We start from the raw sequence: 13,914 nt of genomic DNA on the forward strand, positions 1-13,914 counted from the left end.
GATACAGCATGAGCATTGCATATAGAAGTCAAACAAGCACAACACCAGAAGATATATAAATAGCTTTGTATGTCAGGGGCATGAGGATAAGTAAGAACTATCAGAGGAGATGGAGAAGAGGAATTGTTAATGACATTTTGTATCTTGCTAAAGTTATTGGATTTTATCCTGGGGATTTGAGGTGGGGAAGTGACCCTATCAGAAGTATGTTTGAAAAAGATTATTGTATCAGCAGCATGAAGGATAAATCTGACTGGGATCTGAAGCAAGAAGAACATTTAATAGATAGGAGAGATGCAAAGAGCAGCATAGACACATTAGTGAGCCTCAAAAATGTTTATTGAGTTGAAATGAATTGAAGAAGTTTGTTGAAACTTTCCTTTCTCACGTCTTATTTTTAGAAAATGTCAATAGCAGTTATTCACTGGGTTGCTTCAAAGTTCCTCCGCTGAACCTCAAGAGAGGGTGAGATAGTTGAAGTCTGGGTGAGTGACCCATCATCACAGATGCTTCAAAAATGTCATCAAACACTTCTCTACAGATGGTTCTATCGTTCAAAATGGTCTTTATAGGTCCTGAGTCTTATGCTGCTGTTTAATGCACAAAATAGTATCCTCCTTTTTGCAATGGAATCCAATAGGTACCTTAATTATTCCCTTTGCACCTGGGCAAACAACATGTTAGTGACCGCATCCTCTTTGATTGTTATAACCACTCTCCTTGGCTCTTAACTACTCTTATGGTTATTATGTACTCCATTTTCTTTTCTAGGTCATTTTTAGAAAGTTTTGCCAATGAAATAAATCATTTAGCAGTTCCTTGTCAATAATATTGAAAGCTAAGATATACCAAAGAGCAAGCTGCCTACTGATGATTGAAAGCTGACTGCAGCATTTTATTTTTGGAACATATCCAGAATTTTCTAAATGTATCATCATAACACTGTCATATACATGAAAAGAAATATAGCTTTCCTCATTTTACAAATGGATGAGTTAAGATACAAAAGATTGACTTATAAGAAGTTAATAAGAGTGCTTAGTTCAAAAGGAGAAAGCTATCCCACCAGCACATGACAATATTTCAACACCTTTATTATCTATAAGGCAATAATATTTTGTTCATTCACCTTAGACAATGGAAAATATTTTTCCATATTCCATAATATTTTATTCATTCACTTTAGACAATGGAAAATATTTTTCATAAACACACACATGCATGCACATTTTCTTTTTCGTGACATATATATTTTCAAGCTATATATATATATATATATATATATATATATATATATATATATAAAATCTTTGCTAAAAAAGCCTAGAAACAATGACCAACGCAGTAACAGTGAGCACCTTGGGAAACAGATTTGTGGTCTCCTAGATTGTACTTATACATTAAGATAAATTGTGGTCCTCAAATAAATAGCCAAATCTAGATATAGTGCAAAAATGCACAAAATTGGTCTGAAACATTCCAAAAAATCAAGGAATCTATCAAAAGCTAACAGGAACATGTAAAAGGGATTCGGGGTCCAATTCGAAGAGGCTTCTGTTGTTAGAAGAGGCAATTTGAACAGCCAAACAAGTGGAATTAACTGAACAAATTATTGAATTTAATAATTAATAAGATAATAAATTCATGAATTGATAATGTTATGTAACGAAAAACTTATTAGTCACATTTGGTGGATACTGGAAAGCCAAAGTATTCTGAAAACTGAGAAATAAAGGAAAAGACTCAAAGTTTCATCCTAACATTCTTGTACAAACTTCAACTAAATAATTGATGAAGTAATTTTTTTAAATTAAGGATCCCAGCTAATAAAGGAAAAGCAGTATGATAGAATTGGAATATCAACATAATGTAACCACTCATTAAATTATTGAAATAGAAAATTATTGTCTATGACTGCTTAAATTATTAGGAGAGAGGCTGAAAAGGATTGTGCTAACAATATTTGAACTCATTAATCAATATTAACATTTTTTTTTAAAAGGAAGGCATCACACAATATTTCTGTAACAGAAAATATAAAATACTACCTCTGACTCTTTGAGGCCAAAATATAAAATCTGAATTGGATAAAACCAACCAATCTATGAATTTATTTGAAATATAGAAAATAGAAGGAGAAAATAAATGACATCAAGGATGCAAAATCCATTGTGTGAGCATTGGAAGAGGTCATCCAGAAGCTGTAACTGCCAGTTGACCTGTGAGCTGACCCAAGCAATCATAGGATTCCCACTCTCTTTCCTGTCTTTGGAATGTACACTATGTCCACCATTCCCACAGTGAGAGCTGCTATAAGGACAGTCTTGAGAAGTACAGTGTCTTTGAGACCATCTGGACAGTGTATATGACTGAATCCAGCTAAGGCCTCTGTGTAAACTTTTGAAATTTGGCGGGCTGGTGTGGAGATCTCCTTGTCTTGCCGCCACTTAAGACAGGCCTCCTGTGTCAGGTTCCTTGCTTATTAAGCCTGCCACCTACCTATCCAGAGTGGTTTGCCTCTTCCTACCCTCCATGTAAAGGGACCAGTTTCAGATTTCATCCAGCAAGCTCCTAAAGGTGCAAACTAATAGTGAGACACATAGGAACAAATGATTTCGTTTCATCAACAACAAAAAATTTTTAGTTACAAAAAATAAAAGAAGGCAGTGATCCTGTATATTAAAATAGTATTCAGGGATGCCTGGGTGGCTCAGAGGTTGGGTGTCTGCCTTTAGCTCAGGGCGTGATCCCAGGGTCTGGATCAAGTCCTGCATCGGGCTCCTTGTGGGAGCCTGCTTCTCCCTCTGCCTGTGTCTCTGCCTCTCTCTCTCTGTCTCTCTCTCTCTGTGTTGCTCATGAATAAATAAATAAAATCTTTAAAAATAAATAAATAAAAATAAAATAGTATTCAGAAACATGTCAATTCAGTACAGTGTGTATACTTGTTAGGATATGCATGCATACAGAGCAACCTTAAGAAGTAGTAAAGAAAGAATAGGGTAAATGTGAATACTGACTTGATAATTACGGTACTGAGGCATTATTGTTATGTTTTGATGTGATAATGGTATAAAGAATCCTAATCATTTAGAAATGTGTGCTGAACTGTTTATAGATGAATTACATGATTTGGGGCACTTGACTCCAAGTAATCCAACAAGGTAAAGATAAAACTAGATTGCTGATGACGTAAGTAACTGTTGAAGTTGACTGGTAGGTCAGGGCTTCTTTATACTATTCATTCACTTCTGCATATGTTTTAAAGGTTCTAGCAAAAAAAGTTATACAAATAATCTCCTTTAAGTTGTATCTGATCCATAATGGAGCAACTTGTCACTAAAAGTTGTTGTAGAATAATTTAGTTTCTTTCTTTATTGGTAAGACAAACAAAGAGTAGCAAGAGAGAGTTTATCATCCTGAGGAAGGAGGGTGTTAAAGAATTTGGTAGGAGCAGCTGCTTTGGATAGCGACAGTTGTGCTGAGGCTAGTGAATGAAAGTCATACAGACTGTGATTAAATATATTATTTATTTTGAGTTCCAATTAATAGGAACTTTGCTCTGGGTTGTGATGGAAGAGTGTTGAAGTTCACCAGAATTTGGGTAGCACAGTTACTGGGGGAACAGATCAGCTTACTACAGAAAAGTCACAGCATCAAAAAAAAAAAAAAAAAAAAACAATTTGTCTCAATGGGGGAGAAAGATAAGATTAGGTAATTGTCCTATAACTGAATGTGTTAAGAGCTAATTATTTATAAATACGTATACATACAATCTGCAAGCTCTAGTGAATACCATATTATAGGTACTTACTAAATATTCTCAATAGAGAGTAATTGGCTTGGGAACAAAATAATAGAGTTAATTATCTGCTTGTGATGAAGAAAGCAAGAGCCATGGAAATAAAGGAATTTATACAGAATCCAAGTCTTGAGAAATAAGATACCTTGAAGGGAAGGAGTGCTATGTTGCAGGTAGAAAATTGGGGCTCAGTAATTTCCCTCTGGTTATGGCAATAAAGAAATAATGTTGGAGCCCTGGGACTCATATTGGATAACACAAATCTTGGGTCTGGGCATTTGGACAAGGTGCAAAGTCACAGGACAGTTAGTTCTTTGGATATAATTATGATTTCCCATAGTCAGAATGTACTCAGAAGCATGAATGTAATTAAGCCTGAAGCTGAAAAGATTCTTTGGACCAAGATAGCTGGAGCTGCCGAGAGAAAACTGAGGAATTGAAAATATATCACAGACAGATGTTGCAATTCCTCTGTTGCCTCCAGCCAGTCCTGTTACTACATTTGTAAACATTTATTGTGTAAAGGGTGCTAGTTTCTTTTTCTGTCTTAAAAGAATGGTATCTTCTGTTCTCTGCTGAATCAAAGACTTGTTTATTTTAGTGCTCCACCTGAAGTTTATAATAATTCATTTTTTCCTGTGCTTTTAAGCTTTTATTTTAATTTCAGTTGGTTTAACATACAGTGTAAAATAATTAACTTTAACAACAGTTTTTGGAAGCATAGTATGGTGGAATATTAGAAACATAAATATCCATAACATTATATAATTAAGGAATATCAGAGAATAAATAAAGAATATTTATTTGACTTAGCTGTGGTTAAAAACTTTGTGTAGGAATATTTCACTAGAATCTGATTTCCTTTAGTATACCTTGTATTACATAATTACTTTCAATACTTAGGAGGAGTACCTCCTGTGAGAAATATATGTGGTTTCTGAAATATCTTTCATTTAGAAAACAAAACAAAAACTAAACCACTTGGCTAGATTGGCTAAAGGAAGTCATCTGTGCAATTTCTAAAATTAGCAGAAACATGAAATTTATATCAACTTAGCAAAGGAAAATGAATTTTAAAAAATTAAATTAAGTCAGTCACCAAAATTCCATCTTCCCTACATTGCTCCAATATGAATGATTCATCTCTACTGCAATTGCATTGAAGAAAAAGAACTGGTAGAGCTTCTCCTTTTTAGAATTCACTGAAGATAGAAATTCAGACAAATAATGATCAGATATTATTTGACCAAAATTATTGTTAATATAGCACAAGATAAAATATGTAAAAGTTTCAATTTTATAAGATTGAAAATTTTTAATTTAAATGTTCATAATTTAGAATGTGTACTCTATTTTCTCCTTAAGAGGAAAGTCTTGTTCGGATATAGGTAACTGTTGTTGCATAGAACATAAGTCTGTGCCTTTAGCAGCAGAAGAGGGTGGGAAACAAAGTTCCTTGCTTATACGTTGGAGAAAAAGAACTTATACTGTAGTTAACTCCCCAATAAAGGGAAGCATGTTTAAGATATTAGCAAGTCATGAAGCATGGGTGTGTTACTAGCACTAATCCAAGGAAACTGACCAATCTCTAAAATTGTAATAGATACTTGAGAGCAATCTGAGGATACAGGTAATACGCAATTACAATTTTATTGAAAACTTTGTCTTTCTGCTCTATCTATAGCAGTTTCTGGAAGCCATTGCTCAGTGCAGTGGTGCTGATCATGTCTCTGACCAGGGCAACATTAGTAGGGTCACAGCTTTGATGCCTTAGGTAGATTCCCTGAGAAGCAGATTTTGATAGGGAGATATACCAGCCAAAATTTACTGGGAGTGGGGTGCTTTGAGCAACCATAGTTTTAAAAGAGTGAAAGATGCAGAATTGGAGAGAAGGAGAAGTTGAATTGCCATAAAATTCAATCAGAACTCTGGGCTTATCCCACGGGGCACTCTAGAGTTGAAGTACCAATTCAGATATTTTCCAAATTGAAATAAGGGGGCTAGGCTTTGTATACCATTTATGTCTTTGGATATGGGTTACTTCTAAAGTGAGGTACAAATTTAGGTGAGACAGCTACCTTTGTCTAAGGTATTTCCTTGAGATGGACTCATCTTTCAGCCTTCAGCATCCAAGGATAGTAATATCCTGTTCTTTAGAGGGGAAGATCTAAGCAATGTATGGAGCAGTGTTTGGATGTCCTTCCTGGCTGTGCAACCTTCAAATGCATCTTTCTGGTCCTCCTAGAGATGGTGAGAGTTAAGGCACTTAATCATGTTACTTTTACTTTGTAATTTAAATAGATTATGTTGTATACTAGTAATAGTCCTGACTGATATATAATTCTGTATATACTTAGATTATTCTAAATTCGTATATGAGATATTTAATGCCCATGTTAACTGAAACTTAGAATGTATCATCTTTTCCTGCAAAATCCGTTCAAGATTTTCTAAGAGTTTTTGATGGGAAGTTGAGGAGTAACAGGAATCAGTCTTTACATGTATATTTCCATCTCTCTTTACATTACAGCTTATAAATGAAGACAAGATACTACAGAGGCATTGAGAGCTTGTTGTAGACATGACATGCTGGTCAACTCCACTTATGCTACAACAGGCTCCATCTTAACCAGCACTAACAGAAGTTAAGAAAACCACAGTGGGATGCATTAGTTAAGTCTTCACAAAAAAGAAAAGAGAAATAAGATATCCAAATGAAGCAGCTGGGATGAAATTGGGATACTTGTTTTTGTTTTGCCATTTTTTCATAGGAGACAAATATAAATTGGGTATAACTAAGCCAGTATCTGCTGATACCATGATTTCAGATATAAATATTCAATGCAGTCTTTTCCCTTCACTATTTCCTGTTTTTTTCACTTATGTTGTTTCCTTATAGCTTTATCATCTCTTCTATTCTGAAAAATAAGGCAATAAGAAGAGTGTTTATAAGGTGTCTGCATCTATTTAACATTCAGTTGGAATTTTAATCATTTTTAACCTTCTGTGCTATTTTATTCCAATATTAAATTTCTCTGTTGGGTAAAACTTGGAAAAGTTAAAAAACAAAAACAATAAAAAAAAAAAAAACCCAAACATTTATGGGCTCCCAATAAGACACAGAAACATTTTAATTGGTCTGCAAAATTAAAAAAAAAAAAAAAGTAAAGTGAATCAGGTGAATATTTTAAGCTAGATTTATTCCATTTTGCTCATTATTTTCTTTAATCTAGTAGCCTTCAATTCTAATGTGTGACTGTTGTTAAGATAGCAAGAATCAACTCTTGGCCAGATGAACACAGTGTGTGGGAGCCAGGGAAGAAAAATAAAAAGAAAATGGTATTAAAAAAAAATCCTGACATGTAGAAGAGTATTCTGGAGAACCTTGAGAGGAATTTGAGTAGTCATTGTAGAGGAAGCACTGGCAGGAAGCTTGAGGCTCAGGAAGGCTTGTGAAGTGTAGAAAGCCCTCCTGATTTTCAAGTGATGCGGGTTGCTGATAGGACTATTAAGCCTATGAAGAAAAACTAAGCAGCCCCTGCTGTTAATCCATCTGCAGAAAGTTTCATATGCCAGTTTTCTTAATTAGAGTGGACAGAGAGGGGCATCCTGTTGAGATTAAGTCCATAGCACAATAAAGGAAGAAACTGTTTTTACTTATTGGGCTGCTACCAAGAAATGTGCTAATTACCAAGATAGGAGAACATTTTGTATATGTGATAAGTGAAATTCTTAACAAATAAAAAGATTGGAGGTGAGCTTTGAAAATTTTATTCAACAAGGAAGAATGCAGCCTACTGAGAATGCTGATTGAACTAACTGTTCTAAGTATGTTTACTTCATCTCTAACCCCAATTTACATAGAATTCCACTGTGCTAAAGTGTGTGATGGACCTTTTCCATCCTAGAAGGGGACTTCATATTATTTTCAACAAGGCAAAGATATGTTTTATAATTTCATTTTTCAAGAATTGTGAATGTCATTTATGCTTATGCTAGAAACTGAAGAACATTTTGCAATATAGGAAGATCTACATGAAACACAAGAAATGTTTGATAGCATGGTATCAGATATAAATCTCCAACATTTCCTTTCATTATTTCCCATTTTCTTCACCCATGTTGGTTCCCGGTAGTTTTATAATCTCTTCCATTCTGAAAAATAAGCCAATATGAATAATGTTTGTAAGGTGTGTTCATCTCTCTGACATTCAATTGGCACTTAAATTACTTTAAATCTTTTGTATTATTTTTTTCCAATACTAAATATCTCCATTGGCTTTTGTAATTACATTGTCTGCCTTTGTGATTTAAGTAAATATGCAGAGATTTTCTTTTTTGGGGTATTATATATATATATAATTATATATATATAATTGTTTATATATATATAATTTTGTTTATTTACCTCAGTCTTAGTCCTTTTGCGGCAATACCACCACTTTTGAGTAAGTAATATTACTAACTCAATCATATTTACTTGATTTAAGTAAATATGCAGAGATTTTCTTTTTTGGGTTATTATATATATATATAATTGTTTATATATATATATACTTTTGTATATTTACCTCAGTCTTAGTCCTTTTGTGGCAATACCACCACTTTTGAGAATTCATGATCTACTCCAGTAAGATTTTAAGCAAGTGGGATTTTTGAAAAGGACTGGATTCTAAGGAGATTGGAGAAATAAGAAATACCCAGATATCATGGAAGCCTATGAGTTATTCTAAGGGTTTTAAAACTGCATGTGTAAAGACTAAATAGTAGAAAGTGATAGCATACTTAGGAAACAGGAAATAACTTAGTTGAAAAATGTAGGTAACAGAAAAACAGAAGAAGAAAATAGGAAGGGAAGTTTGAAAAATAATTTTTACCATATTACGGGGGAGCAGAATATTAGAGAAAGATTCAATTAATTTTCAGTCAAACTCCTAACTCTGGGAAATGAACTAGGGGTGGTGGAAGGGGAGGTGGGCGGGGGGTGGGGGTGACTGGGTGACGGGACTGAGGGGGGCACTTGATGGGATGAGCACTGGGTATGTTGGGAAATTGAACACCAATAAAAAATAAATTTATAAAAAATAAAAATAATAATAATTTTCAGTCGAAGAAGCACACTTCTTTGATTCATCTTGACTTTATATTCTAGACCTATGGAAATGTTTAATTTACATAGGATATATGTGTGTGTGTGTCTCTGTGTGTGTGTGTGTATTTACTTGTGTGTGTGTGTGTGTATATATATATATATATATATTGTATATATAATGATTATAATGATTTATTCATTTTCAGGGCATTCAACAATTATATGGAATAGGATATTAACATGAGCTGCCACATAGTGAATTCCTCCTAAATTACTCTTCCTTGCCTTTCTAAAATAAGCCACTGGCTGTTCAAGGAACTCAGTCAAATATGGGGTAACAAAACACACTTCTTTCAGTGTGTGTTTATGAATACTTCCTAGCCTATTCTATTGTCTTTATTCATGTCATAATAATATACTTTATGTAGATTTTACCCCAATGATGAAAATTACTTGCATGTCAATCATTTTGTAATTATAAAATATTTCAGATAAAGAATCAGCAAATGACAATAAACAAAATTTATTTTTCTCAACACAGTAGCAATTATTTTCTCATCCTCATTCTTATAATGGCATTATGATAGATTTTGATTTCTAGGCACATGTCCAGACTTTACCAATCCCTGATAGTAATGAACAAGTCTTTCAACATGCTTCAGTAGCATTTTCTGAAATAACAATGTATAAAAGGTAATGACCTAGATTGCATGTTTCATTTTCACTGGATAATTTCAGATTTCAGAATTTCTCAAAATACAGTAGGTGTGCTTAGACCCACCTGAGACAAGTTCATATCTGGGGCTAGTTGGTCCCCAGTTGCTAGAGGCTTAGGCTATACAAATAAGCAGTACCGGCAGCTAGACCAACCTGGGATACTTTACTCTGTAATTATGATGAAAATGCATATTGTTGCAGTCAAGAGACAGAGGCTCTCTCTGATAATTTTGTTTGTTCTTAGTTTAAAATACACAGTATAAGGGATGGCTGGGTGGCTCAGAGGTTGAGTGTCTGCCCTTGGCTCAGGGTGTGATCCTGGTCCGGGGATAGAGGCCCACGTCGGGCTCCCTGTGAGGCTCCTGCTTCTCCCTCTGCCTATGTCTCTGCCTCTCTCTGTTTGTCTCTCATGAATAAATAAATAAAATCTTTAAAAAAAATACACAGTATGGATTTTCCAAGAGACATGGAGAAGCTGGGAATAAGCCCATGAATGTGTTTCTTTTTCTTATCAGGTCCCATGACATTTTAATTGTGGAGAGAAATTAGTCACAGAGAAAAGTAAATAAGGATGGTACTGACAGTATCAACAATTAAAATTACTCAGAACAGGTGTGGTGGGGGGAGAGAAAGGATGTGCCTGTAGGTACAAATTGCTTTATTACATAAGCACAGATATTTTAAGACTAATTATAATCTCCTGATGGAAAAAAAAAATCTAGTATCTATATTTTGTTTAAGCTATATGTTTCCTTTTTTATAATGGAAGATTTATTTCTTACATAATTTTACAAGAATATTTAGTGTTCATAACAAATTCTTAGTGAAACCTGTCAGTTTGATTTAAATTGGAGTTAATGGAGTTCTGTGTTTGTTACATAAGATAGCAATTGTTTCTGCAGCAGGTTTCTGTCAAGTTTTTCCCTTTTTAAATTGTGATCTACTGTTCTACATAATGGTCATTTATTCAATCAGTGCCACCAATTTAATGTGTTGAAAAGAAATTTCAAAATTACATATCTTAATAATTTCAAATTGATTGCTACTAAGCCTATAAGTATAAAAACGCGTATCACTTATTGCAATGAATTAATTACAGCAGATTTAGGAACATTTTGTTGTATTCCTGTTCCCTTTGGTCCTTTCCAATCTAATTTGCCCATCATGTTTTCTTTCTTTGTTAATGTCTCTGCCTTCCTTTCCCACTGGAATTTATTTTCCCTTCCTTTACAGGATCCTCTTATCTCTTCAGGATTCACTACTTCTTTCCTTTTTCCTTCTCATCACTATGTAGTTATTTCTTCCCTATTGTGCATTTTCTATTCCTCATGTTTTCTTCTACTTCTCTATCACATTCATTGAATACTCTCCTCTCTTCTTCCTCCATTCTTCATTCTTTTCTCTAGTAAAAGTGAAAGACCTTAGGTCAAGAGCATTGATTTTTAAATTTGCATTTTCTACGCTTAGCAAAAATTTTTGGCACACACACACTGATAAATACTGACTAACATTTGTTCTTTCTTTTGACAGTGTACTTTTTTAAAATTTTGGAAAGGAGGTTTATTTAATATCTTTTTTAGGTCAGCTCTTGTGCAAGATACTAAAGACAATACAGTGAATTAGATCTATTCCTTCCCCATAAGGAGTTACTAGCATAAAATTATAACATGGTTTTGCTAACACAAGTATCTCCACTCTGTATATTTCACCATTGTTTGAATACATTCCAGCTGCAAAGCTTAGTCATGAGAATTTTATGTCTCCCTAGTTCAATTGCCTGGATCTTCTCTGAAATTTAATTCAGAAAAACTGGTTAGAAACTTGATTTTCAATTGGTTCCTCTGTCAAAACATCAGCTTTGATACTACTAACTGCTACCCTGTATGTGTCTCCTGAATTTATACTTGCTTAGTGTGAACACCAATTTTCCAATAATCCAGGAGCTCTGTTCTGTGCATAGAAGTCTTATTAAGATTATCATGGTTAAGGACTTATGTGCCTAATAGGAACCTTCCCCTACAAGGATACTTGAAGAAGAGCTTACAGAGAGAAAGAATAAAATGTTTAGGCCGAGGAAAAAACTCAAGTAAAGGTATGATAAGAAAATATTCTTTAATCTTATGGTCAAAGCCAGTTGACCTCATATTACAAAATGCAGGCCTTTAACTCACATGTTTGATTTTACATGAAAGAAAATAGGCATTGCCAGATCTGTGTAGCAGTACTCAACAGCATTTCCTTAGTCAATTAAAAAGAACAACATAATACAGGAACAACTGGATATGAACAGTCAAATGTGTGACAAAGGTATATTTTTAGCATCTCTTTGGTGTCTATTGTCTACCACCTCCCTTTCCTATATGTTTCTTAGCATGCAGTATAAAGAAGCACAATGGACAAAAACAGTTGTTGCCAGGTTGATTTTTTAAATAGGTATTAGTCATGACATCAAGAGAATGAATTAATTAATAGGTAAAATGCCACAGAAAGGATTTTTCATAAACTGTATTCCAACAGCTGGAGCTGTGTTCTAAAATGACAAGCTATGACTAGGCCTGTTTTAATTAAGGGGGATTGGAACAGAGAGAAATGTGTTGGACTATGAACTTACCCAGCCATTGACATATGACATGCAATGTGAAATAGACCTAGTTTCAGGACTTAAGAACAATTTGTGTTTATCCATAACCTCATGGTATTTACCACATTGTATCAAATATGTTATATTTCAAGCAAGTTACAGTTCAATCAAACCATCAATGATTCAATACCAAGTAAAGGAAATTGCCAGCATTATGCAGAAAAAAATATGTAGATGAAAGAGGTTGGTAGCTCTGGAAATAGCAGAAAAAAATACAGAATTATGTCAGTTTACTTTTAAATAACAGTGAAGGATCATCTAATCTTTCAGTGCCAAGATGTATTTAAGGTCCTAATGGCAGAGTAAAGTAGTGCAGAGGACATATTATCCAAATAGGGATGTAGAAAAAGAGTAAAACAGAAACATGTTTTAACAGCAAGAACGAATCCAAGCATGAATCTAAAATGAAGTAATACGCACAATTAAAACTGTGATAATAATATTACTAATGCTTAAGATACTGGATTCAAAATAACTAAACCACACCATGTGTTATGGGCTGAATTTTATTCCAGCAAATTCATATGTTGTAGTCCTAACCCCAGGTACCTCAGAATGTAACTATGATTGGATATTAGTGTCTCTGAAGAGGCATTTAAGTTAAAATGAGGTCATTAAGGTAGTTTGTAATTCAATATGGCTGCTGTGCTTATAAAAAGAGACTGGATCACAAACATGTAAAGATGGAAGACCATATGAAGATATAGGGAAAAGACAACCTTCTACAAACCAAGGATATAGAATCCCAGAAGAAATCAACCTTGCCAACACCTTGGTTTCAGACTTCTAAACCTTCAAAATTGCGAGAAAATAAATATCTGTTGTTTATGCCATCTAGTCTGTAGTATTTTTTATGGCAGCCCTGGTAAAAAGTTATCATAAGCCAAAGAAATGAAAGCAAGATTACCTTATATGTAGTAGTTAAAATGTTCCAATTTGCAGAAAAGCTAAACTGTAGAAAAATAATTCTCTCTTGGGCAAAATAATTATCTTTCATTTCCAGAGAACTACTTTTTTTTAAAGATTTTATTTATTTATTCATGAGACAGAGAGAGAGAGAGAGAGAGAGAGAGAGAGGCAGAGACACAGGCAGAGGGAGAAGCAGGCTCCATGCAGGGAGCCCGACGTGGGACTGGATCCCAGGTCTCCAGGATCAGGCCCTGGGCTGAAGGCGGCGCTAAACCGCTGAGCCACCCGGGCTGCCCAGAGAGGACTACTTTTTAACATCTCTGGATTTTATTGTCTAGCAGTTCCCCTATCTATGTCCTTTAGTGTGCAAGAGTATGTATGAAATGGTTCCCCAGGTAATTCTAATATATGCTCATCATCACCCCCACTGATCACCACACCTGCTTTAGAACTACTGTTCCAAATTAAAATGGTAAGGGTTGGAATGAGAACTGGAGTCATAATTGTCTGGCCCCTGGACAATCTACTTAAAATTCCCCATTTTTCCTGCTCCCGTTCCTCTAGTCATTATGATCCATCCAAATTCTACTATGCCATGTTTTACCTCCTTGACTGCTTTGTACATCAACATCCAGCTATTATCTGTCTTCATATTTTCTGGGTGTCATATCTCAAATGCCAGATTAGCTATTCAAACATTGCTTATTAGCTTATTATTGGTTCCACTTCCAATGGACCTTATTATGGACTTCATTT

At 34.4% G+C, this 13,914-nt stretch overlaps 1 long non-coding RNA gene across 1 annotated transcript in view; it reads left to right on the top strand.

Moving 5' to 3' along the window:
• Positions 1–6,684, top strand: part of LOC140607954 (uncharacterized) — a 68,064-nt gene extending 61,380 nt beyond the window's left edge. Inside the window, exons 2-3 of the long non-coding RNA XR_012009877.1 lie at positions 402–485; positions 6,330–6,684. This is a non-coding gene — a long non-coding RNA (uncharacterized lncRNA). The remainder of the gene's footprint in view (positions 1–401; positions 486–6,329) is intronic.
• The last annotated feature ends 7,230 nt before the right edge of the window (positions 6,685–13,914 follow it).

Source organism: Canis lupus, chromosome 17 (genome assembly GCF_048164855.1).
Source record: "Canis lupus baileyi chromosome 17, mCanLup2.hap1, whole genome shotgun sequence".
Lineage (NCBI taxonomy): Eukaryota > Metazoa > Chordata > Mammalia > Carnivora > Canidae > Canis > Canis lupus.